We start from the raw sequence: 26484 nt of genomic DNA, 5'->3' as shown, positions 1-26484 counted from the left end.
GTTACTGTCCCACGTTTGGAGTGCCTCTAGAATTGACTCTTGGACTTCTTGTCTTTTCCATCCACAGTCAGTCCCTGCTGATTTCATCCAGTCTGATGACTTGAAATGCTCTCTACATGTGAATGAGTCTTTGTGTTACATCTTTCCACCATGTCTGTTCTCTGAACTCCAGATTCATGGATTCAAATGCCTACTTAAAACCCCTTACCTGATGTCCTCTGGGAAGGTAAAAAAAAATTGAGTTCCTGACAACCCTTTCTAAACCTGCTTCTTTTTCAGACTTTTCTACTGTGGTAAATGTCATTATTTCAGTGCAGGGAAAGTCATTTAATATCATTCTTGACTGCTCTTCAGCTTTCTCACTGTTTCTGTTTAGCCACATCTTTGGGCCCTACCTTCAAAATATATCCAGAATCTGGCCAATTTTCCCCAGCTCCAATGTTTCTATCCTGGAGGAAGCCACCATTATCTTTTACTTGTATTTTTGAAGAAACCTGCTCATGGTCTCTGCTTCTATCCTTACCCCACTTGAGTCTTTCAATATGACACAGCGGTCGTGTTAAAAAGCCAGTTAGATCATGTTACTCTTCTGTTCTAAACACGCCAGTGATATCTGAAGTTATTCAGAGTCAAAAGCAAAATCCTTACAAAGATCAATAAGCTGTACGTGATCTCACCTCCAATACCTCTCCGCTCCCAGGTCCTAGTGTTCTACCCTTCTCTCTTCACTCCATTCCAGCCATACTACTCTCTTTCTGTTTTTGGATAAACAGCCATGATCAATGCCTTTGTCTTTGCTCCCATATGTTGTTGGAATGCTCTTACCCAGATATCTTTATAGCTAGCTACCTCACATTCTCAGTTCTCAACTGCCACTAACATTAGCTCTTTAAACGTGCTCCCTGATCACCCTGTTGCAATTTTCTTTTCTGACATTTCTCATATTTCTTTCCTACTCTGTTTCCTACCTTTTCTGCAGCTCTGCTCATTATCTAATATTGTATACATCTCATTCATTTAACTCCTTTTCTTTACCCTTCACTAGAAAATGCTTTTTCTCATCTGCATTTGATAGTTTTTATATCTCATGTTGATTTGAAGTTTTATTATGAGATTATGTGTGCTGTTTATTTTAAATTAATCACTTAATGCAAAATGAGAACAATTTATAGTGAGGCAAAACTCCCTGCGAGGAGTTTTCTGTGGGAAAGAGTTGACAACTCCTGGACTCAATCTTGATATCTCCTGATTTAAGTATTCTCTGATTCTAATGATGATCCAAGAATTTGATCGTTTATAAAAATAGTTAACAATTTTTAATACTTCATGGTGAGTCAAGTACTGTACTGATTGTTTCACTTGTAGTATTTTATTTATTTCTTCATAACACCCATCATATGTATTTTTAAATATTAGCAGCAATGTTTCTGATGATTAAATTGAGATTTAATAAGTAGCTAATAATTACACATGGTGTTGTCTTACTCCAGACACGTGATACTTAATCACTAAGCCACTTCCTTTCATATTTGATAATAGGTTAGCAATTGCTGGTGGAATCTATTGGTTTCCCTCTTTTTGCTGATAATGCCTAACTAAAAACCAATAAGATAATGCTGAGAGATTCAGATGCTGTCACAGGTGAGTACCTCATACATGTGGAATTTATATATGCTTCCAAGTACTGCCCCAATTCTGTGCTGTGTCTCTTACATTTACAGCCAATTCTGAATATGAGTGTAGAAACATTGTACTCTTTCCACCCAGGTCCAGAACACTTACCTGCAACTCTCACAGTCGCAACCAACAGAAGACCACACTGTGGATCCAGGTAACTTATACCTGCTCAGTCTCCCCAGTGTATTTGATACCATAAGCACCTCAGGGGATCATAGTTTTGAAAATCTCTGAATAGGCAACTAACCATAAAGTGTGGTTTATTTTGCTAGCTCAATGAAAAAGAAGGAAATAATTAAAAATTATAATGATAACTATTACATATCGAGAACTTACTCTTTGCAAAATCCCTTCCTGGGAGCTTTATTTAATTGTCAAATAACTCTTTGAAGTATATATTGCAGTTCACATTACAAACAAGAAAATATATTTAGAGCAAATAATTAACTTGCCAAAAGCAAATTCAGATGTAAGTGCAATTAGGATTTGAACCCGAGGTAATTTGATTATAACATCCATGATATTTTTTTTCTACACCCAGGGCACGTCAGAGAAGCATACTCTTTGAGTACCTATTTAGCTGTGACTATATTGCTTTAGAGGTAGACTTATCTCGAGTTTCAGTACAGATAGATTTTGCAACAAGCATATCCACTCCCACCTCTCAACTCAATACTTAGTTTTGAAGTGATAAGAAAGTTATCACATATTAGCTAATGAGACAACTTTGGCTAATGTGACAATTTTAACCAAGGTGTCATGCTGGATAAAAGCAATTAAAAGCTGAATAAACATTATTATGATAAATAATGGCAAAATAAGTTTCTTTATGATTATATTTAGTATCAAAATATTAATTGAGCATTAACTGTGTGCCAAATACTCTGCTAAGTGATTTAAGTGTTATCTTACTTAGACTTCACAATAATCTTGTGAAGTAAGCACAATTATCATTCCCATTTTACAGGTAAGTTACCTGAGACATAAAAATGATTGTACATACTTTGTGTAAGGCCATAAAATTGGAGGATGGTGGCTGGTATAGCCATAATTCAAACCAGTCCCCCTAATACTTATTACTTGTCCTAAAACTTATATATCTGTCCAGAATTTCCATTTATGATTATTATATTCTAGATATTCTGAAAGACACTGAAGACAAGAAATGGAACGAAGGTATGAGTTCTGCTCCCAAAGAAGATATAGTTTATTGGGAGAAACTCAATTTTTTATAACAAGTACCTGCAATACATTTTGATGAAATTACTATACCTGATAGTGGGAGGCAAGCCAGAGGAGAGACCCTGCCAGGAGCAGTGGGAGCAATGTTGTATGTGGTGAGAGGTGTCACTTAGGAGGAAGAACCACTCGTTCTTCTCTGTGAAGAACGAGTGGACAGTTGCCATGTGTTAGGAGGGCGATTTGGCAAAGCAAATCACAACTATCAAAGCACAGAAGCAGGGAATAGAATGAACGGTGGAGGGACTGTCAGAAGCTTGTCAGATCTGTCCGGAGCACACGGTGTATATGAGGGGACAGTAGGGATGAGGTTAGATGAGATCACAAAGATTTCCTGTGCCATACTCAGAATATTATTGGAGATTGTATTAGCCATTTTTTTTTCTTTTAATCTTCTGCATTTTTTGGTACTTTAACATCTTGCGGAAGGGGATCGTTGCCAATCCTCCAGACTTCCCCTCCCAGAGCTAGCTTATTTCTAGATATTAAAATCAACTTGCCTGAAAGCAAGATAATCTTTTTATTTGCAGACCTCTCAACCCAAATCCCATGTCCCCAACCACTTCCTTTATCTTACGTTCACATAAACCAAGTCACTATTTCCCCTGCCTTAAATCACTCCAGGGCAAGGTACCTGACAACTAAGAGACCACTCCTGTAGTCCAGGGCCTGTGGAAAGCATTCAAACTATTCAATCCAAAACATGCTTGAGGTTACATACTCTGCCTTGTCCATTCCTTCACACAGAAACCCCAACAACAGAGCTGGGTTCTTTTGCTCCTTCTACCTCTTGACCAAACCTGGTGTATCCTCATGTGGTCCTGTGTGGTGTGCCCCCTTCTCTGGAGAAGTCTAAGTAGTAAACTTTTCTTTCAAAGGCAGTTGTCTGTGTATCTGTCACCACATCATATCTAGTTAAAATAATCCTGAGTGCATATTAAAATCAGAGATAATGGCTTATCCTTGACCAGTATTAAAATGCTTGAAAATTGGCTAGAAATGTCTGCATTTCTCTGCATAAACTTAGGCTCAATTTCCTCGTCTGTAATGCACTTTTTTTTATTCATAATAACAAATTCCTGCAAGATTGTGAAAAGGTTATAGAGATAATGTATTTATGGAAATTAGAGAAGTGTCTAACATTCAATAATGAATATCACCTATTCAGCATTTAATTTTACGTTGGCTATTATTGTCATATAATCATACAGTGGTGGGATTTTTATTATGCAAAAGAGTGAAGATGGTAAAACCGGTGACAATACTGACCCTTATTACCTTTGCTATTTTCCTGTTAGTCAGTTCTACAGCTCGTTGGCCCAGGCTTTTTCGATGACTCCAAAGTTTCCGTAATGTTGTCCTATCCCCATCTTCTCTTGGCTTCTTTATTTCAAGTTAGGTTTCATTCCTTTAAAAATAATAATAAACACTTTTGGGTTACTGATACCTTTGGGAACCTGAACTCTATGGATTTTCTCAATAGAAAATTCTCAAATCCACAACACAAATTGTACGAACAAAATATTGCATGTGTTTTCACAGTGTTTTTCTTGAGGCTTAAACATGAATGCCAGGTCACACACGTTGAAGTTTTGCTTTAAGAAAGGATTTCTCTTCTGGTGAATCTAACCCAGAGACTATGGAGACCGGACTCATAGCAAACTGTTGTCTGACATTCTTTTAAAACGTATCTTGTGTCTTTCTGCCTTCTGGGAAACAAATAAAGTTAAAAAAAAAAAAAAAAACTTTTCATGATTTATTTCGGCATCAGTATAGGAAATCTCTCTTTTCAGTTTTCCAGCCTCTCGGGCTTGGGATATTCACAAAAGCTTATTCCTTTGGTAAATGTTTCTCGATGGTTTCTCTTTTAGTTTTTGAGTCAATGGTATTGTTCTATTTTCCACCCCCCCCTTTTTTTTTTTAACATAAATTGCCGTTTCTCACCACAAATAGTAAGTGAAGTTAAACTTCCCTTTTTACTCTCAACAGTTTCAGAAACTGCTATAAGATGGTGGTGGAATATGAAAATGAGAATTTATAGTTCTTGTAATACAATCAAATGTAAATAAATGTTGAGTTATGGCATCAGTAATACCTGAATTGTACAACTTATCAAAATTTGCAGCAACACCTTCCAACATTTCAACATTCAAATCATCTAGTTCCAGAATATTTTATAACAATTATTAGATCCCAAGGGTTTTATACTCATGGAATTCCTCATGGTTTTGTAGCTTGGGGGAATGGCAAACAAGGCCATTAAACAAATCCACATTGATGAGGTTGGGTCAAGCTCATTTAGAAAGACTCGGAAAGCTTTTGTTTAGAGAGTGAAATTCCATAATGATGGGTGTGTTCAGCTATAATTTTCCTTCACATGCATTCTGCATTACTTTTGCTGAGTCCAAATTTTACATGTATATATCCCCAACATATGTATCCATATGTGCATATTTGAATACTGATAAACACACAGGTACTGATATTTCTGTAAGGCATTGGGTATCTTCCATTTGCCCTTCTAGATTTACTCTCATCCTTTTTCATCCTGATCTCTGCTCCAAGTGTCCAACCTCTGTGAACTGTATCAATTAATTTGGCCAATACAGAAAGGAAATGAAAGGAGGGAAAAGACTGAGGACAGAGCACTTATTCCCAGAATCTTCCCCACAGGGTCATTGAAGACCACAATCTTCCCTACAGCAGAAGCAAAGCTTCTGTTTCATTGTTCTCTCCACACAATCTCTCTCTCCCTCTATCTCTGGGTTTTGATAACTGCTCTTTCCCTGTCTCCCTTCAGCCTAGATGTAGTAAGACTCTGTGGCAAACGTCTAGTCTATCAGCCTCAGTTTTCCCATACTCTGTTCACATCTTTGTAAAAAGTTCCTTTATTAAACTATCTTTAAGTTGCATGATTTTACTTGGCCATGTCTTTCCTGACAGATAGTCCTAGAATCAAATCCTCAATCCAGGTTTCCAAGATTAGTTTGCTCACATATTTAAAAAAAAACATGTAGATGTGTCTGTTTTCAGGGAAATGGGACACTGGTAACCCTTGGCATGTGGTGGCATCATGGCCAATTAAGTTATCATCAGTGATGTCATAGCTTGATGTGTAGGTGGAGGGTAAGGCACTGAAAGATCAATGGGTTGTGGCATTGATCATGACAATGATAATATTGATTATAAGAATCTGTGAAATCTTTTAATTTGAAAACTATGAAAGTCCTACATAAGAAGTCATTTGGAAAGCCCCAACTGTAGCTTTGAAGGAGTTTCTCATTTCCTGTTGTCCTTTAGCAAAAATAGGGTTGAGGTCCAAACCAGAGCGTAATTGTGAGGACTGCAGAGAAGCAGTGCCAATGGAATGCTAAATATTGTTGGAGTTTCTGTGATAAGCTAAAAGAATTGATGGGTGGGGGGCATGGAGAACTGGCACCATAAAATATGGGCTGCATTGGGAAGCCAAGGAAAGGGCTAACAACAGTAATCCCTGTCTGTAGAGGCAGTTCCTAACTTCCTCCCAATCTGAGGGAACCAGCTTTCCACAGGACAAAATTCTCCTAATGATTATGCTTAGAGAGTTGCCCCATGAGCTGATGTAATTCTCCATAGCACTCAACTCCACGTTGCCTCTATAGTGAAGGTTAAATTTCCCTACCAGGGATGAAGAAATCCAAGACTTGCTCTAATAGGAAATGTACACTAAAAGAATTATATAGTGTTTCAGTAAACTGTATTGACAGGAGTCTGTAAAGCATGCATGGAATTGTATCCTAAGGTTGGTAAACCAAGGAGAATAAATTGTGAAGATTAATCAAGCCAGATTTATAAAAGCAGGTTCACTCATGTAGGATACAGAGATTCTTCTTGTTTCCTCAATTACCTGGAAGGTCCTTAAAATTTGAGTCTGCTAAATTGCCTCTTTATTTCTCATCAACAAAGATAACCCAAAACTGCTCCTCTTCACACAGCAGAGACAATAGCATGCCCTTACATTCCTTTGTCAGGATATATCAATCTCCTGTTCAATCATTATATAGTTTGGAGGACCTTAGTCTCCATAGCTTACAGAATGCTGTCAATGATGAGAAAGTGGATGTTTGAACAAAATGTTGCATCCGAATGCAAAGGTCACAGCAATAGTTTTTCTTGGGATGCTTCAGGTGTTTTGCTTATTGACTTTCTAGAGGCTCAAAGAACTGTGGCATCTGCTTATCATGAGAGTGTTTTGAGAGAATTAACCAAAGCTTAGTGAAAAAAACACTTGGGAAAGCTTTACCAGAGAGTCTTTCTCCATCATGTCAATGCTCTTGCTCATTCCTCTCATCAAATAAGGGCAATTTTTGTGAGTGTTTTGATGGAAAATCATTAGGTATCCACCTTGCAGTTCTGACTTGGCTCCTTCTGACTTCCTTTTGTTTCCTAAACTTAAAAAATCTTTAAAGCACACCCATTTTTTCATCAGTTGATAATGTAAAAAAAGACTGCGTTGATATGATTAAATTCCCTGGATCTTCAGTTCTTTAGGGATGGACTAAATAAATGATATCATTGCTAACAAAGTGTCTTGAACTTGATGTAGCATATGTTGATAAATAAAGTTTATATTTCTATTTTTACCTTTTATTTATTTATTTTTAATTTATTAATTTGTTTATTGTAACAGTTAATCGTACATATCTACAGAGTTGAATATCATTACCTGTGTGCAATATGTGTACAGAGTTGAATATCATTACCTGTGTGCAATATGTGATGCTCAAATCAGGATAATTCATATATATTCAACGTTAAACAATATAATCATTTCTTTAAATTCCATTTTTTTCCATGAATCTTTGCAAGTCCCCTGGTATGTGAGTTTCATGTCCTTCCCCCCAATTGTTTTTGCCTTTTTTAATTTTAGCCATTATGGTGGATATGTAGAAATATTGCATTTTTTTAAGACTTTAATCTTCAGGGAAGAATTAAGTTCACAGCACAAATGAGAAGAAGGTACAGAGATTTCCCACATATCCCCTGCCATGCAGAGCTCCCCTCTTTATAGACATCTCCCATCAGAGTGGGACATTTGTTACAATTGATGGGCCAACACTGACATATCATTATCATCCAAATTCTGTAGTTAACCTTAGGGTTCATTCTTGGCATTGTATGTTTTATGGGTTTGGACAAATGTATTTCATTTTTATTATCAAATCATTCATAGTTTTTTTACTACTCTAAAAATTCTCTGTTTCACTCATTCACATATTGTCCATAATCCCTGGCAGTCACTGATCTTTTTACTACCTCTGTACTTTTACCTTTTCAAGAATGTTGTAATCGTATGGTTGGAATCGTACAATAGGTCGACTTTTTAGATTGGCCACTTTCTCTCAGTAAATGTACATTTAAGGATCCTTTATGTCTTTGTATGGCTTAATAAGACATTTCTTTTTTGTGCTGAAAAATTTATCGTATGAATGTAACACCATTTATTCGTACACTAACCTACCGGAAGGCATCTTGGTTTTTTCCCAGTTTTTGTGATTACAAATAAAGTTTCTATAAGCAGTTGTGTGCAGGTTTTATGTGAACGAAGAGCATGATTGCTGGATCATGTGGCAAGAGTCTGTTTAGTTTTGGAAGAAACTGACAAACTGTCTTCCAACTGACTGTACCATTTTGCATTTCCACCAGCAATGAATGAATGTTCTTTTTACTCAACATCCTCACTGTATTTGGTATTGTCAGTGTTTTGGATTTTTACCATTCGAATAAGTATATATTGGTATCTCTGTCATTTTAATTCGCACTTCCTTGATGATACAAGATATGTGCTCTCTTTTCGTGTGCTTATTTGCCATCTGTATTCTTCGGTGAGGTGTCTGTTAAGGTCTTTGGTCCATTTTTAAATCAGGTTGTTTTTGTACTGTTGAATTTTAAGATGTCATTGTATGAGTTGGGTAAGAGTCCTTTATAAGAGATGCCTTTTACAAATATTTTCTCAGTCTGTGGCTTTTCATTCTTTTTAGAGTGTCTTTTGCATTTCAGAAATATTTAACTTTAATGTCGTCTAGGTTATCAATTCTTTTATGAATCATACCTTTGGATTCTTATTAAAAAAAGTTATTGCCAAACCCTAGGTCATCTGTGTTTTCTCCTATGTTATCTTCTATGAATTTTGTAGTTTTGTATTTTATGTTTAGGCTGTGATCCATTTTGAGTTGGGTCCCAACTTAAAAGATGACAGTATAAGTACTGTGCCTAAATTCATTTTGTTTTTCTAGAGGATGTACAGTTGTTCCAGAACCATTTGTTGAAAAACTATTTTTCTTTCATTTTATTACATTTGCTCTTTTGTTCAAGATCAGTTGACTATATTTAATGGATCCATTTCTGGAGGCTCTGTTCTGTTCCATTGATCTACTTGTCTATTTTTCACCAGTATCACACTGTCTTGGCTACTCTACCTTTACATAAGTCTTGAAGTTGGGTACTGTCAGTCATCAAACTGTACTTTTTCAAAATTTTGTCTGCTATTCTGTTTTTTTTTTTTTTTTTTTTGCCTCTCTATATAAATTTAGAATCAGTTTGTTAATATCCACAAAATAAAAACTTGCTGGAATTTTGGTTGGGGTTGCAACATATCTATAAATCATTTTTGGAAAAACTGACTTAATGATGTTGAGTCATTCTGTCAACGAACATAGAACATCTCTCCATTTATTTAGTTCTTTTATTTTTTTCCATCAGAATTTTAACATTTATCTGAAAAAGATCTTGTACATATTTTGTAAGATTAATACCTAAGTATTTCATTCTTGGGAATTTTAATATACATGGTATTGTGTTTTTAATTGCAAATTCCACTTATTTATGTAGGAAAGTAATCGGCTGTTGTACATTAACTCTGTATCCCATAACCATGCTATAACTGCTTATTAGTTCTAGCAGTTTCTTTGTGGATAAGTATGGATCTTCTACACAGATGATTATGTCATATGCAAAGACAGTTTTCTTTTCTTCTTTCCCAATCACTACACATTTCATTCATTTTATTGTCTTATTGAATTAGCTAGAAATTTCAGCCTCCTCTCTGACCACCAAGGCCAAAGCAACCCTTTTTTCTTTTCTTTTTTTATTTATCATTATACAATGTAACTGATTTTTTGGCCCTTTGCCAATTCATCCCTTTTCCTCTCTTCCCACCCCCAGCAATCTCAGTTCTGTTCACTTCTCTTAACAAATTCAAAGAATTATTGTAACTTTTTTCCTATTTGTTTGTTTATTTATTTTTATTAGCTTCCACATATAAGTGAGAACATGCAATATTTCTCTTTCGGTGCCTGGCTTATTACACTTAACATAATTTGCTCTAAGTTCATCCATGTCGCTGCAAATGGGAGAATTTCATTCTTTTTTTATGGCTGAGTAGTACTCCATTGTGTAAATATACCACATTTTCCTTATCTGCTCATCCGATGAAGAGCATTTAGGATAGTTCCAAACCTTGGCTTGTACAAATAGTGCTGCAATAAACATGGAGGTACAGGTATCCCTTCAACCTGATGATTTCCATTCCTTTGGATATATATCCAGCAGTAGGTTAGCTGGGTCATATGGCAGTTCTGTCCGTAGTTGTTTGAGGAACCTCCATACCATTTTCCATGTCTGCAGTAATTTACAGTCCTACCAACAGTGCAGGAGTGTTCCCCTTTCTCCACATCCTCACCAGCATTTGCAAAGCAACCTCTTTTTTTTTCCAAGTTAGTCCTTCTTACCATAGCAAATTTAATTTTCTTCATGGAATTATTAAGTATCCAATTTTATTCATTTATTTTTCACTAGTTGATTGTCTGTTAGTTCAATGAGAATTCATGCTCTTCTCACCACTGTTTAAATCCCAGCACCTAGAAGAATCCCTAACATATAGAAGGCCTTCAATCAATAATTGTTGGCTAATTGACTGACATTTTTTTTTTTAAAAAGACTTGTTTGGGGCAATTAAATACCAAAGACTACATTTAGTATATAGTAGCCAGATGCTGAGCAATGTCTGCAAACTTAAAAATGGCCAAGCTCTGCTCATGGCATTAACGTAGGATCCCAAACTGCTTCAAATACCTTACAGGTTTCCCATAGGCCCTTGGGCTGAGCATACCCTACGGAATATACATTTTAATGTGAGAAATCTCCAAGTGATTTGCATATCATGTATGTAGTACAGAAACCTAGGCACGTGATCCGTCTCCTGTCTCCTGTGGATTTTAGTCTCTACAACTCTAAAATGGGGACACAAGTGGAGTCTCTTTCTTTCCTAGAGTCATGAGGCTAAAATGAGAAAATATATTTAGGAAGTGCTATATGTACCATGCACCATTCTTTCTTTTTTTTTTTTTTTTGTCTTTCTGTGACCGGCCGCACCGCGCTCAGCCAGCGAGCGAACTGGCCATCCCTATATAGGATCCGAACACGCGGCGGGAGCACTGCCGCGCTCCCAGCGCCGCACTCTCCCGAGTGCGCCACAGGGTCGGCCCACCATTATTTCTATTGTATATTGAGGAGCTTTCAAGGCAATTCCAGAATCAAATTACTCTAAGGGGGGATGATACCAGGTGGGGAGCTGATCTGGGAGACTTCAACTTTTTTTTTTTTTCCCTGACTGGTAAGTTGATCATGTAACCCTCGGCACGGTGTCGTCAGCACCACACTTTCCAAGTGAGCCAACCGGCCATCCCTCTATAGGGATCTGAACCCGTGGCCTTGGTGTTATCAGCACCACACTCTCCCAAGTGAGCCATGGGCCAGCCCTGACTTTAACTTTATAAAATCAAAGTTGAATTGGAAATTCCAAATGATCTCAGGTGGATGTGGTACTTTTCATATTCTTTCCACACAACAGCTCTTAAATGTAGGAATGCAGTAGGGGAAAAAAAAATGGTAGTGACAACATGGAATTTCTCAACAGGATGAATATTTGAGTTTAGATTTGGTCAAACCCACAAATGTATCTTTTTTCCATTAAGAGTATTGGAAAATAAGGCTTCAAGAGCTCACCTGGGAACTTTTAAAAACATCTATACTTGAATTCTGTCTGCAGACATTCTGATTTATTTGGTAGAGTGTGGGGCCTGGACACTGAAATTAAAAACAACCGACCAACCAAGTACTGTGCATTTAGGATTTGAGAAGCTCTAGATTCAGTGATATTATGATGTGAAAACATTATTTGGCACAGCTGGCTCTTTATATATTAAAGGAACATAATTAATAATGTTGACTTTTACCTCTCTCCCTTTCTTCCCTTCTTTCTTTTTCTCTTTCTTTTGGGCTCCTTAAAAACAGAGCAATGTAGCAGTGTTGATATTTTTATGCCCATTAAAAAAATCTTTTGATAAATGTCTGTTCAGATCACTTGTCCATTTTTAATTGGGTTATGTGATTTTTGCTATTCAGTTGAGTTCTTTATATATTTTGAATATTAGACTCTTATCTGATATATAGTTTGCAAATATTTTCTCCTAATTTGTGGGTGTCTTTTCACTCTTATTTTTTCCTTTGCTGTGAAGAATTTTTTAGATATAATCTCATTTGTGTAATTTTTCTTTTGTTTCCTGTACTTTTGGAATTCTAAGAAATTATTTCCTAGACAAATATCATGGAGATTTTCACCTATGTTTTCTTCTAGTAGCTTTAAAGTTTCAAGTCTTACACTTTAAGCTGTTTATTGAACTAGCCCAAATGTCTGTCATCAGATGAGTGGATACGGAAAATGTGGTACATCTACACAATGGAATACTACTCAGCTAAAAAAACGAATGAAATACTGCCATTTGCAACAACGTGGATGGACCTTGAGAGAATTATATTAAGTGAAACAAGTCAGGCACAGAAAGAGAAATACCACATATTCTCACTTATTGGTGGGAGCTAAAAATTAATATATAAATTCATTTTGAGTTGATTTTTGTATATGGTGTGAGATAAGGGTCCAATTTAACTCTTCTGTATGCGAATATCCAGTTTTCCCAATATTATTTATTGAAGAGACTATCCTTTTCCCATTGTATGTTTCAGGCATCTTTGTCAAAAATCAATTGATTATAAATACTTGGGTTTATTTCTGGGCTTTCTATCCTGTTCCAATGCTTAGTGTGTCTGTTATGCCAATGCCATGAGGTTATGATTACAATAGCTTTATATTTTGAAATCAAGAAGTGTGATGCATCTAGCTTTTTGCCCAAGGTTGCTTTGGCTATGGGTATTTTTCTGGTTCCATACAAATTTTATGATTTTTTTTTTCTATTTCTGTGGAAAGTGGCATTGGGATTTTGATAAAGATTATTATAAATCTACAGATCACTTTGGGTAACATGAACAATTTAACAGTATTAATTCTTCCAGTCAATAAGCATTTGATATCTCTCCATTTGCACTTTTTAAAAAAAGTTGTTAATGGCTTTAATGATTTTAGTGCATGAGTCCTTCATTTCCTTGCTTATATTGACTTCTATTTCTTTTTTTTTTATGTTATTGCAAATGTATTCTCGTCATAATTTCTTTTTGGGACAGTTAGCAGTTTGTGTGTAGAAATGCTATTGATTTTTGTATTTTGGTTTTGTATCCTGCAACTTTCCTGAATTTGTTTATCCATTTTAACAGTTTTTTTCATAGAGTATTTAGGGTTTTGTATAAATAAGATCATGTAATCAGGAAATACACACAATTTTACTTCTTTCTTTCCCATATGGATGCCTTTTATTTCCTTTTCTTGCATAATTGCTCTGGTTAGGAGTTCCAGGTCTGTGCTGAATAGAAGTGGCAGGAGTGGGCATTCTTGTCTTGTTCTGGTCTTAGAGAAAAAAAGCTTTCAACTTTTCACCATTAAGTATGATGTTAGCTGTGGACTTGTCACATGTAGCCTTTATTTGTGTTGAGTTACGGTCCTCGTATACCTGTTTTGTTGAGAGGTTTTTTTTTTTTTTAAATCATGAAGTGATATTGACTTTTGTCAAATGCTTTTTCTGCATCTATTGTGATGAGCACTTGTTTCTGTCTTTCCTTTTGTTAATATAGTGCATTACATTTATTGATTTACATATGCCAAACCATCCTCGCATCCTAGGGATAAATCCCACTTAATCACGGTGAATAATCTTTTCAATGTTCTGTTGAATTCAGTTTTCTAGTATTTTGTTGAGGATTTTTTTTTGCAGGGATATTAGCCTGTAGTTTTATTTTCTTTCATACCTTTGGTATTAGGGTAATGCTGGCCTCATAAAATGAGTTTGGAAATATTCCTTCTTCTTTAATGTTTTGGAACAAATGGCCATCAGGTATATATGAAAATAATGCTCAGTATCTCTAATCACTAGGGAAATACAAACAAAGAACATAATGAAATATCACCTCACACCTGTTAGAATGGCTATTATGAAAAAGATGAATGATAATAAGTGTTGGCAAGGAGGTAAAAAAAAAAGGAAACCCTTGCACACTGTTGGGAATGTAAATTAGTATAGTCATTTTTGAAAATCTTATGGAGGTTCAAAAAACTAAAAATAAAATTACCATATGACCCAGCAATCTCTCTTCCAGCTATATGTACAAAGGAATTGAAATCAGTATGTGAAAGTGATATCTGTACTTTCATGTTCATTCTATCACTATACACAATGGCCAATATATAGAAGAAACCTAAGTGTTCACCAAGAGATGAATGGATAGAGAAAATGTGGTATGTATATATATAATGGTATACTATAGAGCCTTAAAACAAAAAAGGAAATTCAGTCATTTAGAAAACATGCACTTAACTGGAGGAAGTTATGCTAAGCCAGGCATATAAAGACAGATACTGTATGGTCTCACTTGCATATGAGGTATAAAATAATAGATATCTTAGAAACAGAGTGGTGATTCTCAGAGGCTCAAGGGAGAGAGGTGTTGGTGGAGGGGGGCAGGGGAAAGAGGAGATGTTGATCAAGGGGTGAAAAGTTTCACTTAGAGTGAAAGAGTAAGTTTTGGTGACCTATTGTACAGCACTATGACCATGGCTAATAATAATATATTATGTTGGTGGGACTGTAAATTAGTACAGCCATTATGGAGAACAGTATGGAGGTTCCTTAAACAACTACAGGTAGATCTTCCATATGATCCAGCAATCCTACTCCTTGGTATATATCCAGAGGGTTGGAAAACATGCACTCCCATGTTTATTGCAGCTCTATTTACAATAGCTAGACAATGGAACCAACTTAAATGTTCATTAATGGATGACTGGATAAGGAAATTGTGGTATACATACACCATGAAGTACTACTCAGCTGTGAAAAAGAATAAAATTTTCCCATTTGCAACAACATGGATGAGCCTGGAGAAAATTATGTTAAGTGAAACAGCCCAGGTATAGAAAGAGATTATACAACCTGTTCTTACTCATAACTGGGAGCTGAATCCATAAGTAAAAAAAATGAACATTAAAGAGAGACAGAGAGAGAAAGAAAAAAAGAAACAACAATCCAGTAATATGTTGAACTTTTAGAAAACTAGAGGTAGAAAAGGGGAGGGGAGGGCCATAGGGAGGGGGGCTAATGTGGAATTGGTCAATGGGCACAGAGAATGATTGAATATTATAATGATGAATAAGCTACCTATACTGATTTAACCACCACACATTGTACACAATTATTTAAAAATCAATGTTTTACCCCACATGTATGTATAATAAAAAATAAAGAAATTTAAAAAAAATTAAAAAAAACAAAATTTCTGAAGAATAGGTTTTTAAAGCTCCCCACCACATAAAAAATAAGTAGGCAAAGTGATGGATATGTTAATCAGCTTGACTTAATCTTTCTCTATGTTTACATAATTCAAAACATCACGTTATACCCCATAAACATACACATTTATTATTTATCAGTAATAAATAGTTAATATACAAATAAACTGAGGCTCATGGAATGAAATTGTATGTTTGAGGTCATATGGCTACTAAGTTCCAGTGCCAGTCTTGCTGTTTTCCTTCTCAACTGTGTTTAGCTCCTACACAGTCAGAGTTGGGTTCAATGTTTTCTGTGATCAGGGAGAGGAGAAGCTAAAGTTCAAGTGTGCTATGTGCATACTGTTATTGAGAGCATATTAGGATCATAACCACCTCTAAATTCCCATTGACCCTTTTTGTGGTTCCTGAAGCCTGTATTTTAGGTTTTTCTGCTCCTAGATGAATGCACCCATTTTCATGATTAGCAGTGTGAAACAATACAGAAGGATGAAAACACCTGGTCACTCAGAGAGCATGCCACATTTAAACCATGGAAAACATTCATATTTGGGGAGAAGGGATAGAGGAAGAAACCAACAAACACGTAAACCAGGTATTCCTCAGAACAAATACTTAAATGTTAATTATTGTTCTGGAACATTATCCCTCATGTATTTAAAATTCAGCCAAAGGCCCTGAAATGAATAAAAACTCAGATGACTTAGGGATTTCACTGTGCATGCATTCATCTTTTTTTTATTTTTAAATTTATAAAAGTGCTGAGTTGTATTATAACACTATTTAATTTGTGGTTATCAAAGAAGGAGATTTATTTGATCTCCATGGAATTGCATATTTTGCACATGGATATGGTCTGTTTTGTCTTTTATGAGCTTCTGTTTGCATGCATATGTGGAGAAGACAGGTATGAAGCAGATTATATCCATACACTTTTTATAATGGGGGGTATGTTTTGCCTGCTGTACAGCTTTACCTATATCCACAATAGCCCAGTGAGGTGTAAAATAATTATAATAATTATAATGATAGTAATAATAATAATAAAAACCAGCAGTTATTTAACTAAAGGACATATTGGGTCTAATCAGACTTGAGAACAAATTATGGCTCTGCTAAACACTGACTTTGAGAAAGTTATATAGCCTTTCTTATATGAAATATTTTCATCTTTAAAATGGTTATAAATATATTTTGAAGTTGTTGTGAAGATAAAAGTTACAATCTGCAAAGTACCTAGTAAAATGTTTCCCATGTAATAGAAAACCTTAGAAGATAGCATTTAATATCAGTTTCTTCTGGTAATTTTTTTCCTTTCTACAGAGAGAATTTTTGCTGGGAGAAAACATGATTTTTTTTGTCTCTATTTAACAACAGAACTTGTTAATCTTTCTTTGTGATGATGTTTCCCAGCATAGCATTCTTGCTGATTTAGGGCTTGACTCTCTATTAGGGTGTGACCTTGCAGGAGCCCCAGCTCTGGTCCTCTACTCTTTTCTCCTACATATTTTATCAAAACTAGATCTCAATTATTTGTTCAAGAGGATTTGTGAAACTAACTTACACTAAGAGGTAAATTATCATCAACAGTGTAAATTGTAAGCACCGTAAGTGGTGTTTTTTCTTTATGAAGTGATAATTCCTTTTCTAGCAAAATTTTTGCAATTCAGTGATTAAACTCATTAGAAAGATATTTTTTTGGATTTCCTGGTAAACTTTCCTAATGTTTTTACTTTAATTGAGCAGGGGATAAAATTATGATATGATGTAATCTTTATTATACTTAGTCCTTAAACTTCTCAGTTCTTAAATTGATTTTTTTCCAATAAATATCATTTGTTGATGAACTGATAATCAATAAAAGGACATCATAAATTTTGGCAATATTAAACACACATGCAACTTTTTAAAGTTTAGGTAGGCTCTAAATGCCTCTACAGTGATATGTCAAGTACTACTGATATGATTATATCTACTAGTCCTTCTCCTCTTACAACCCAAGTCAATTTGTAACAAATTGAATAAACTTGAAGTCTATAAATACTCTAATGTATTTCTAACGTATATTATATATAATAGCTATAATTTATAATGTACTTATCATGTTTCAGACACTATCTAGCTAGAACTGCTAGATATACTTTCTAATATAATCATCAAGATAATTCCATGAATTAATTATTGATATATTTCTTGCTTAACACAGGAGAAAGGTGAGGTTTAAAGAAATTTGGAAACTTGCCCAAGTGATCCAGCACAGAAGTGATGGAGTTAGAATTTATGTTTAAGTTGTCCTTGCTCAGAGTTTATGCTTTTAACCTTTACATTACATTGTTTTGCAAAATTGTCCCTGGAAAATGAGGTACTAGTAAAAACCAACAATATTATCACTATTTATCAAATCTATCTACCAAATGTAAGTAATAAATATAATTACACAAACCCTGAATTTATGAAAGAACACCAGACTTTTCTAGTCTGATGTAAAAGATATTTTAGGTTTCTTTCTGTGACTTGAAGAATGGCAAGGCGAGTCATTTATCCATGGAATACATAGAATACCTAATCTGTCTATATGATGTCAAATAATCTGACCTAAAGTAAAGTGTAAATTAGACACACATTGTGTCTTCTTGTCATAAAGCCACATCAACTATTTTTTTAAAACTGAAATTCAACATGGCTTTTGTGCATTAGTCAGTGTTCTTCAGAAAAAGAAACTATCATGGAGTAAGTGCCTTTGCTTGACTATGCACTTTGACTATTAAACATGGTTACCATGAATGTGAGTTTATTCTTAACCTAAGCTCAAGGTTTAAGAAGAGTAGGAAACAGGAAGGATTCATTTATGTTTTAGCAGCATTTATTAGTGCTTATTATGTGTTAGGAACTGGAGAAACATAAACATGACAAGATCTCTGGAAACACAAAGTTTAAAATAAATAAATAAATTGAAGAAATAAATGGATAAGCTTATATTTACACACACATACAGAATAGTGCATGTTCAAAAGATGGAAATGGTTCAGCAGAAGAGACTGATTCATTCTGTGTGGGTGAATGAAATTAAGGAGTGTTTCAAAGAGGGTGTCATTCATGCCTTATACATAAAAGATTTAATAGGAATTTTCCAGGCAGACCATTTGGATGAAGGCATTTGGCAACAGCAGACTTTTCCCTGTGAGGCAAATTGAGGGTATACAGTTAACTGTGAAACTGCTGACTTGATCAAGATTCCTATATACAATCCATGGGTAATTACAAGACATCTGAGTCTCTTGAAACTCCATGTTTAATTTGGTGAGTTTACTTCATACTATGGGTGCTAAATTTATTTTCTGAAGTGTCTTCATTTCTCTTTCCTTATGAAAGAGTTGAAACTCAGAGTGTTCTGATAGGAACAATAGATTTCCATACTGAAAATCTCTACAATTAAATGGGTTCTAGCTGACTTTCAGCAATTTCAGCTTTATAGTGATTGAAGATGCTATTCGAGGCAACTGTGTATTCAGAGGGATTAAGGGACAATCTTTTTTATTTTTATTTTATTTTTTATTATACATACATGTAGGGTACAGTGTTGATTTTCAAAAATTGTGTAGAAAGTGTGGGGTTAGATCAGTATAGTTAGCTTATTCATCATTACAATATGCAATCAGTACAGACAGTGTTTAGAAATCAACCAAATACGTTTAGTTTTCACGTGGACAATTTTACTCATACACGCATGCTGAGTGAGTTAAGACTATTATTACCAGTGTGGTCTTATTGTATATAGATAGAAATAGAGATAGAGATAGAGATAAAGAGTATGTAGATATACATATATTATGTACATGTGTGATGTGTGTTGTAGGTTCTTCCACACACATATGTTCACTAAACCTTCAAGTGATGTTGGACAAGTTCTTTACCGTCTTAAAGGCTTAGTCTCTCTGTCATCTTTTGGAGGGTTGACAATAATTTCTGTTCCTTACACTTAACAAGAATCCTCTAATGAGAATCATGTGGCATAATGATAATAGTCGACATGTATTGGGCACTTACTGTCTATGTCTAACCCTGTTCCAGGTGCTTTACATGCATGACCTCACTCAATTTGCCCACCAACTCTATGAGGTAGATGCTACTTTTGCCCCTATCCTACAGATGAGGAAAATGAGGCACGGATTGGTGGTGTGAACTGTGCAAGGCCTCTCAGCTGGTGAGTGGAGCAGCCAGGCATGGAATCCAGGCTCTCTGATGGCAGGTCCTGTGTGCTTCACCACCAATCACACAGTCTCCTGATTACGTGTCATCATGTTGTCAATGAAGAAACTCACTTTGGGTGTCATTTGTTGTCATTATAGCTATTATAGTTACTTTTAAAGAGTACCAAAATATTTTTGACTACTAAAAAACTGTTTTTGATTACTTTTGAGAAAAACAGGACTGCATCTCTCTCTTCTTTCCCTTCCATTCTTCCTTTATCTCTGGACTTAATATTTTCAATAATTTAGTTTACCATTTCATAGAATTATTTGATTTGAAATCCTGACTTAATTAAAATTACATGAAAGCCTTCTAAAATACATTACACACGAGTTAACATTATTTGGAAAAGGATATTTTACATGATGTAAACTGCTTGTTCTTTAATGTCTTCTTGAGCAAGTTTTCCTGCGCTTTCAGCAACCAATGTATTTTCTTCATTGCAGCTTTCCTAGGACTGTAAACTCTATGAGAGTGTCAGGAACATCTGTTATGCTTACAAGTGTATGCCTCGGATTTGATACATACGCCAATATTAAGAAGATAGTTTCCAAAGGAAGAAAAATAGCCATTTAAAAGAAAGAAAGAATGAAAGGATCAAATGAATGGATGAATGATTGACAGCTAGTTCTTGTTATTGTAACTGAGCCTCCCTCTTAAGCTGCTCAGGGATGGAAGTCAGTTAACCAAACCTACTAACACTGTGTGTGTATAAACTACAAGTAAATAGGCACAAAGCAGTCTAAGTAGCTGTCAGTAAATAGACCTAGTAACTTTAACTTGTCTATATCCTTTTTATTAATATTATTTCTCTGAAATGGTTGTTGATAGGGAAGTAAATTCCAGATAAGTATAGTTTGCTGTATGTAATTAAGACTATTACTAATAGATTCTATTTCTGGATGGCTTTCTAAGTGTAGACACTGTCTTAAATTCTCTGTACACAGTATTTCATTTAATCTTTAAAAATTCTCACATAATTGGGTCTATTATTCTCATTTTATACATAATGAGAACCACCTGTGATCAGAGTATGGAATTGGCGAAGCTGAGAGAACTGGCAATTAGAGCGCCTCATGACAGCTTTTGCTGGTGGTGTGCACAGTCAGTTCTTTTAGGCCTCAGTGATTCTAAGCACGAGAAGGTTGCATCAGGGTGATACAGAAAAAGCCTAGGCTGATGTTCCTGCCTTAACTTGTAGTTTGGTGGGACAGCATGTGAAGCAATAGCTCTTCATAGCTTTTAACCTGAGTGCTGCGTTGTGCTGCTCTGTAGTTAGGTGTAGAACAAAGAAATGGATCAGTTTGAAGTAGGTGAGGGGTGAGCAAAGCTTTGAAGAATGAATAGGGCTTGGAATGATTATGAACAGACAAAAGAAAAATTCCCTTTTAAAAAGAGCAAGAATATCTGCTTTACTCTAGACAGTATTTGAATTTGGTATTCTCATCTCATCAGAAAATTGTCTCTAAAATCAGAAACAAAACTTTCCATTTGTACTAAAGCTCAGATACTCAAGACACAATGTCACACCAAGATTTCTAATTAGTTTCTACATCTTTAGTTTCCAAAACTGACATAAGAAGTGTTTGACTTTGTTTTCAGGTGAGTGGATGGATCTGTGAGAGGCCGGTGACTTGAAAAATGGATTTGATAAAAGTAAACTTCACTGTCACTGAATTTGTGTTCCTGGGGCTATCAGCTGAGCCAAACATGCAGCTCATTCTTTTTATTATATTTTTGCTCTTCTACTTATTAACGGTGGCTGGAAATATTATCATCATTACTATTATCCAGATAGAAACTCGTCTCCAAACTCCCATGTACTTCTTTCTCACTAATTTATCCTTTCTGGACATTTGCTACACATCCACCAATGTCCCACGGTGGGTAAGAGGAAGACTATCCCATTCTCCAGCTGTGCCACTCAGATGTACTTCTCCCTCTCCTTTGGGATGATTGAATGTGTTCTCCTTGGCTTATGACAGATATGTAGCCACTTGTCATCCTCTTCATTATACTCTCATTATGGACAAAAGCACCTGTGTCCAACTGGCAGCTATTTCTTGGTCCAGTAGCTTCCTGAGTTCCACGGTTATCAATGTCCTTACCTTGAGTTTGCCATACTGTGGGCCCAATATCTTAAATCACTTTTTCTGTGAGGTACCTTCTGTTCTGAGGCTGGCTTGCACCGACACCTCACTCACTGAGCTGGTCGTTTTTATCTTCAGTATCATCATTGTCGTCATCCCTTTTCTCCTCATTGTTTCCTATGCCTGGATCTTTCAGTCTGTTCTCAGTATGCAGTCAGCCTCCAGGAGGTACAAGGCACTATCCACGTGTGCCTCTCATCTGACAGTAGTGGCCTTATTCTATGGAACTACCATCTTCATGTACATGAGACCCCAGTTGAAGTCTTCCCAGGCTGGGGACAAGATCATTGCAGTGTTCTACACTGTCGTCACCCCCATGTTCAACTCCTTAATCTACAGCCTAAGGAACCAAGATGTGAAAGGAGCTTTAAGGAGAGCTATTGCAAGACAGAGGATGTGAGAGACGTTAGTGGGGCACTAAGCTTAACTGTCCATCTAAAATAATTACCTTCTGAACATGAAACAAGGGAGTAAAAAATAGCTTGGACAGTCAACATCTGCCCTGCCATTCATCAAAGATGCATCAACCCAGCTGCAAACTCAGTAGGAGAAATGTTTCCTATAAGGACACAGCAGAGCTTTAATGTAGCAAAACAACTCTCTTCTTGAGTGGCTACTATTTTGTTACTCACTTAAAAAACTTGTTTGTTTGTTTTAAATCATAGACTATCTGAAATTAATTGTTTGAAATTATATCAGTACGATGAAACATGGACCTCTTGCCTGGAGGATCTAGGTCACTTTGATACACAGAAGAAGTCTAAATTTTCCACCCTGGTCCAAAACTTCAGATTAAGAGCTTTTTGGAGTCAGTAATCCACATCTCTGTTTGTTTTGTAGTTTCCAAGGAAACAGGACCCTGCATCTACTTTTTGGTTTAGACTTGATGTTGATCCCTTCATGTACGGCTCTGATTTGCAATGAGTCTTTCAAAGTATTGCTTTGCTTAGATTTCATCAAATTTCTATCCTTCCCCCAAATCTTATAATAGCTCCATTTCTTTCATGCTTGATGAGACACTTCATGGTTCATCTGGTTTGCATTCCCAGTCTTAGCAATAGATTAAAAAGTCTTATTTTATGTAACTACAAACCAGTTTGTTCCTGGTAGTCCTAGACCAGTTTATGTGAACAGGAGGATAGAAATGATTAGAAGCAGAAGATTTGGTCAAATGTTAATAGACTCATTCATTTATTCATGGCTTATTATTGAATGACTATGTAACATCATGTTAAAATAGAAATGTTTTCAATCCTCAAAGATACATATATTTAATATGCTTATTATTTATAGTCACAAATGTTTATAATGTACATGTAATATATGTACACATACTGAAAAATTGTGACAACTGCAATAAAGGGGATAACCATCAAGGAGCAGTGACAGACAGTGATAGGTAGAGCATCCTTCTCTGAGAAGGCCGCATGCATGGACCAGAAGGAGAGATAAGAGTGAGATTGAGGGGGAGAGCTTTATTAGTAGAGGGTGGTTGTGAAAAAGATTGTGGAGATGAAAGAATGGGTTCCACTTAAGGAAATAAAAGAAACCAGTGAGAAGCAGAGCTGCAGGGGGAGTGGCTGGGGAGGCGGCTGCCAGACCCTGCAGGGCTGAGTTCACTGTGGTAAGGAGTGGGGATTTATTCTTAGATAAATGTAAGTATTCTGAGCAGAGTGATATGACACCACTCATGTTTTTGAAAGCTCTCTCTCTCTCCATATCTCTGTGTGTGTGTGTGTGTGTGTGTGTGTGTGTGTGTGTGTGTGTATTAGTTAATGTCACAGATTTGTGAAAAGGAATATTTCCTGTGTTTTGAAACTTTTCAGGCAGTGATATCTTTAAGGGAAATTATTCTTTGAATGAAAACAATACACAAATATAATTTGGTAATGTAATTAATAAGTTAAATATCGTCTGTGATTTTAACACTGTTAAATTAGAGATAAACTTGTTTCTAAAATCATTTCTCACTTGTTTTTTCTATGACTTAGACTAAAATAGAAAGAGTGTGATTCATCTCACAGAGATGTCCAACAACTAAAATGCAAGCATTTCTTCTATTTAAATATAAAGGTCATACACAACCAGTAAATAAGGCAGCTATGATGTATAGATAAAGTAGACATCACTGGCTTAAAATTGAAAAGATTTAAAAAGTAAAAGCTCTATCTGCAATTGTTTGAGGAACCTCCATACCATTTTCCACAGAGGCTGCACCATTTTGCAGTCCCACCAACAATGTATGAGAGTTCCTTTTTCTCCACAACCTTGCCAGGATTTATTGTTCAGTCTTTTGGATATTAGCTATCCTAACTGGGGTGAGATGGTATCTCAGTGTGGTTTTGATTTGCATTTCCCAAATGCAAATTGATGTTGAACATTTTTTCATATGTTTGTTGGCCCTTTATATATCTTCCTTAGAGAAATGCCTATTTAGCTCTTTTGCACACTTTTTAATTGGGTTGCTTGTTTTTTTCTTGTAAAGTTGTTTCAGTTCCTTGTATATTCTGGATATTAATCCTTTGTCAGACATATATTTTGCAAATATTTTCTTCCACTCTGTTGGTTGTCTTTTAACTCTGTTAATTGTTTCTTTTGCTGGGAAGAAGCTTTTTAGTTTGATATAATCCCATTTGTTTATTTTTCCTTTGGTTGCCCATGCTTTTGGGGTCATATTCATGAAGTTTGTGTCCAGTCCTACTTACCGAAGTGTTTCTCCTATGTTTCCTTTAAGAAGTTTTACTGTTTCAGGGTGTATATTTAATTCTTTAATCCATTTTGAGTTGACTTTAGTGTATGGTGAAAGGTATGGGTCTAGTTTCATTCTCCTGCATATGGATATCCAGTTATCCCAGCACCATTTGCTGAAGAGGCCATCTCTTCCCCAGTGTATAAGCTTGATGCCTTTGTCAAAGATCAGATGACTGTAGGTGTGTGGGTTGATTTGTGGATTCTCTATTCTATTCTATTGATCAGTGTGTCTGTTTTTATGCCAATACCATGCTGTTTTGGTTATTATAGCTTTGTACCATATGACCCAGCTATCCTACTGCTGGGAATATACCCAGAGGAATGGAAATCATCAAGTCGAAGGTATACCTGTTCCCCAATGTTCATCGCAGCACTCTTTACAATAGCCAAGAGTTGGAACCAGCCCAAAAGTCCATCATCAGATGAGTGGATATGGAAAATGTGGTATATCTACACAATGGAATACTACTCAGCTATAAAAAAGAATGAAATACTGCCATTTGCAATGGCATGGATGGACCTAAAGAGAATTATATTAAGTGAAACGAGTCAGGCACAGAAAGAGAAATATCACAGGTTCTCACTTATTTGTGGGAGCTAAAAATAAATAAATAAATGCACAAAACCTGGGGAGGGGGGAGGGAGGAAGACACAACAATTACAATTCTTTGAAGTTGATACGACAAGCAAACAGGAAGCACATTGTTGGGAGGGAGGGGGAGAGGAGGAGGGAGGGAGGTTTCGGTAATGGGCCACAATTATCAACCACATTGTATATTGACAAAATAAAATAAAATTTGGAAGAAAAAAAAAAGTAAAAAGCAAAATCACTAACCAAATAGTCAAATTCATTACACAGTACTTCTATCTTGTTTTTCTTGTTTTTTATATTCACGGTGCTATAGAAATGACTTGATATTTGATATATTTGCTGAACACATGAAAAAGAATTAAAAACATATATTTCTAATAAAGTTTCTTTTTAAAAATTTATTTATTAATATTATTCTTTTACACTCTAAGATGTTATTGTGGAGCATTTAGGGGAGGGGGAGAGGGGAAGGGGAAGGAAATAGGGTGGAAGAAAGAGGAAGGAGATGAGTATGGTTGAGGCCTGTGGCACCCCCTCTTTCCTACAGGAGAAACCAGGTGGCTTCCAGTGGTGGCTCAGTTGTTGTAACAAATTTTCTTTTGAACAAATTTATTTGAAGCAAAAAGTAACATTTAAAATTCTCCCAAATGTGATCAAATAAGACAGGCACTATTAGTTGAGAGTTTATAATTTAGAAACATAACATTACATTAGGTTTGGAAAAGAACACAAATGCCTAAAGTTATATCCCATTGGAATATTAACATTTGTGATTTAAGAGAATTGCCAATCCATCTTACCTGTTAAACTTTATATATGGGAGAATTAAAAATGCATAAAAAAAATTGCAAAGCCATTCTCATAAGAGCCACACTTACCAAAAACATGTAAAATGAGAGAAAGTGAGTTTTGTCTTTTTAGTAATTCATTATTTAGACCAAGTGCTTGACCTGATCTGTTCATTTTGACCAGCTTGTTGTGACTAGTATTTTGGAATTGGGTGAGCTAAAACAGATAATGCAGTTCAGACAGCTCATGTCCTATCCTAG

The 26484-nt window shown here is 35.7% G+C and overlaps 1 pseudogene; it reads left to right on the top strand.

The window, feature by feature from the left end:
* The first annotated feature begins 21583 nt into the window (after window positions 1-21583).
* On the top strand, window positions 21584-22492 carry LOC134376594 (olfactory receptor 2D3-like; annotated as a pseudogene).
* The last annotated feature ends 3992 nt before the right edge of the window (window positions 22493-26484 follow it).

This window comes from Cynocephalus volans, chromosome 4 (assembly GCF_027409185.1).
Source record: "Cynocephalus volans isolate mCynVol1 chromosome 4, mCynVol1.pri, whole genome shotgun sequence".
Lineage (NCBI taxonomy): Eukaryota > Metazoa > Chordata > Mammalia > Dermoptera > Cynocephalidae > Cynocephalus > Cynocephalus volans.
This window is presented reverse-complemented; position numbering and strand designations above follow the sequence as displayed.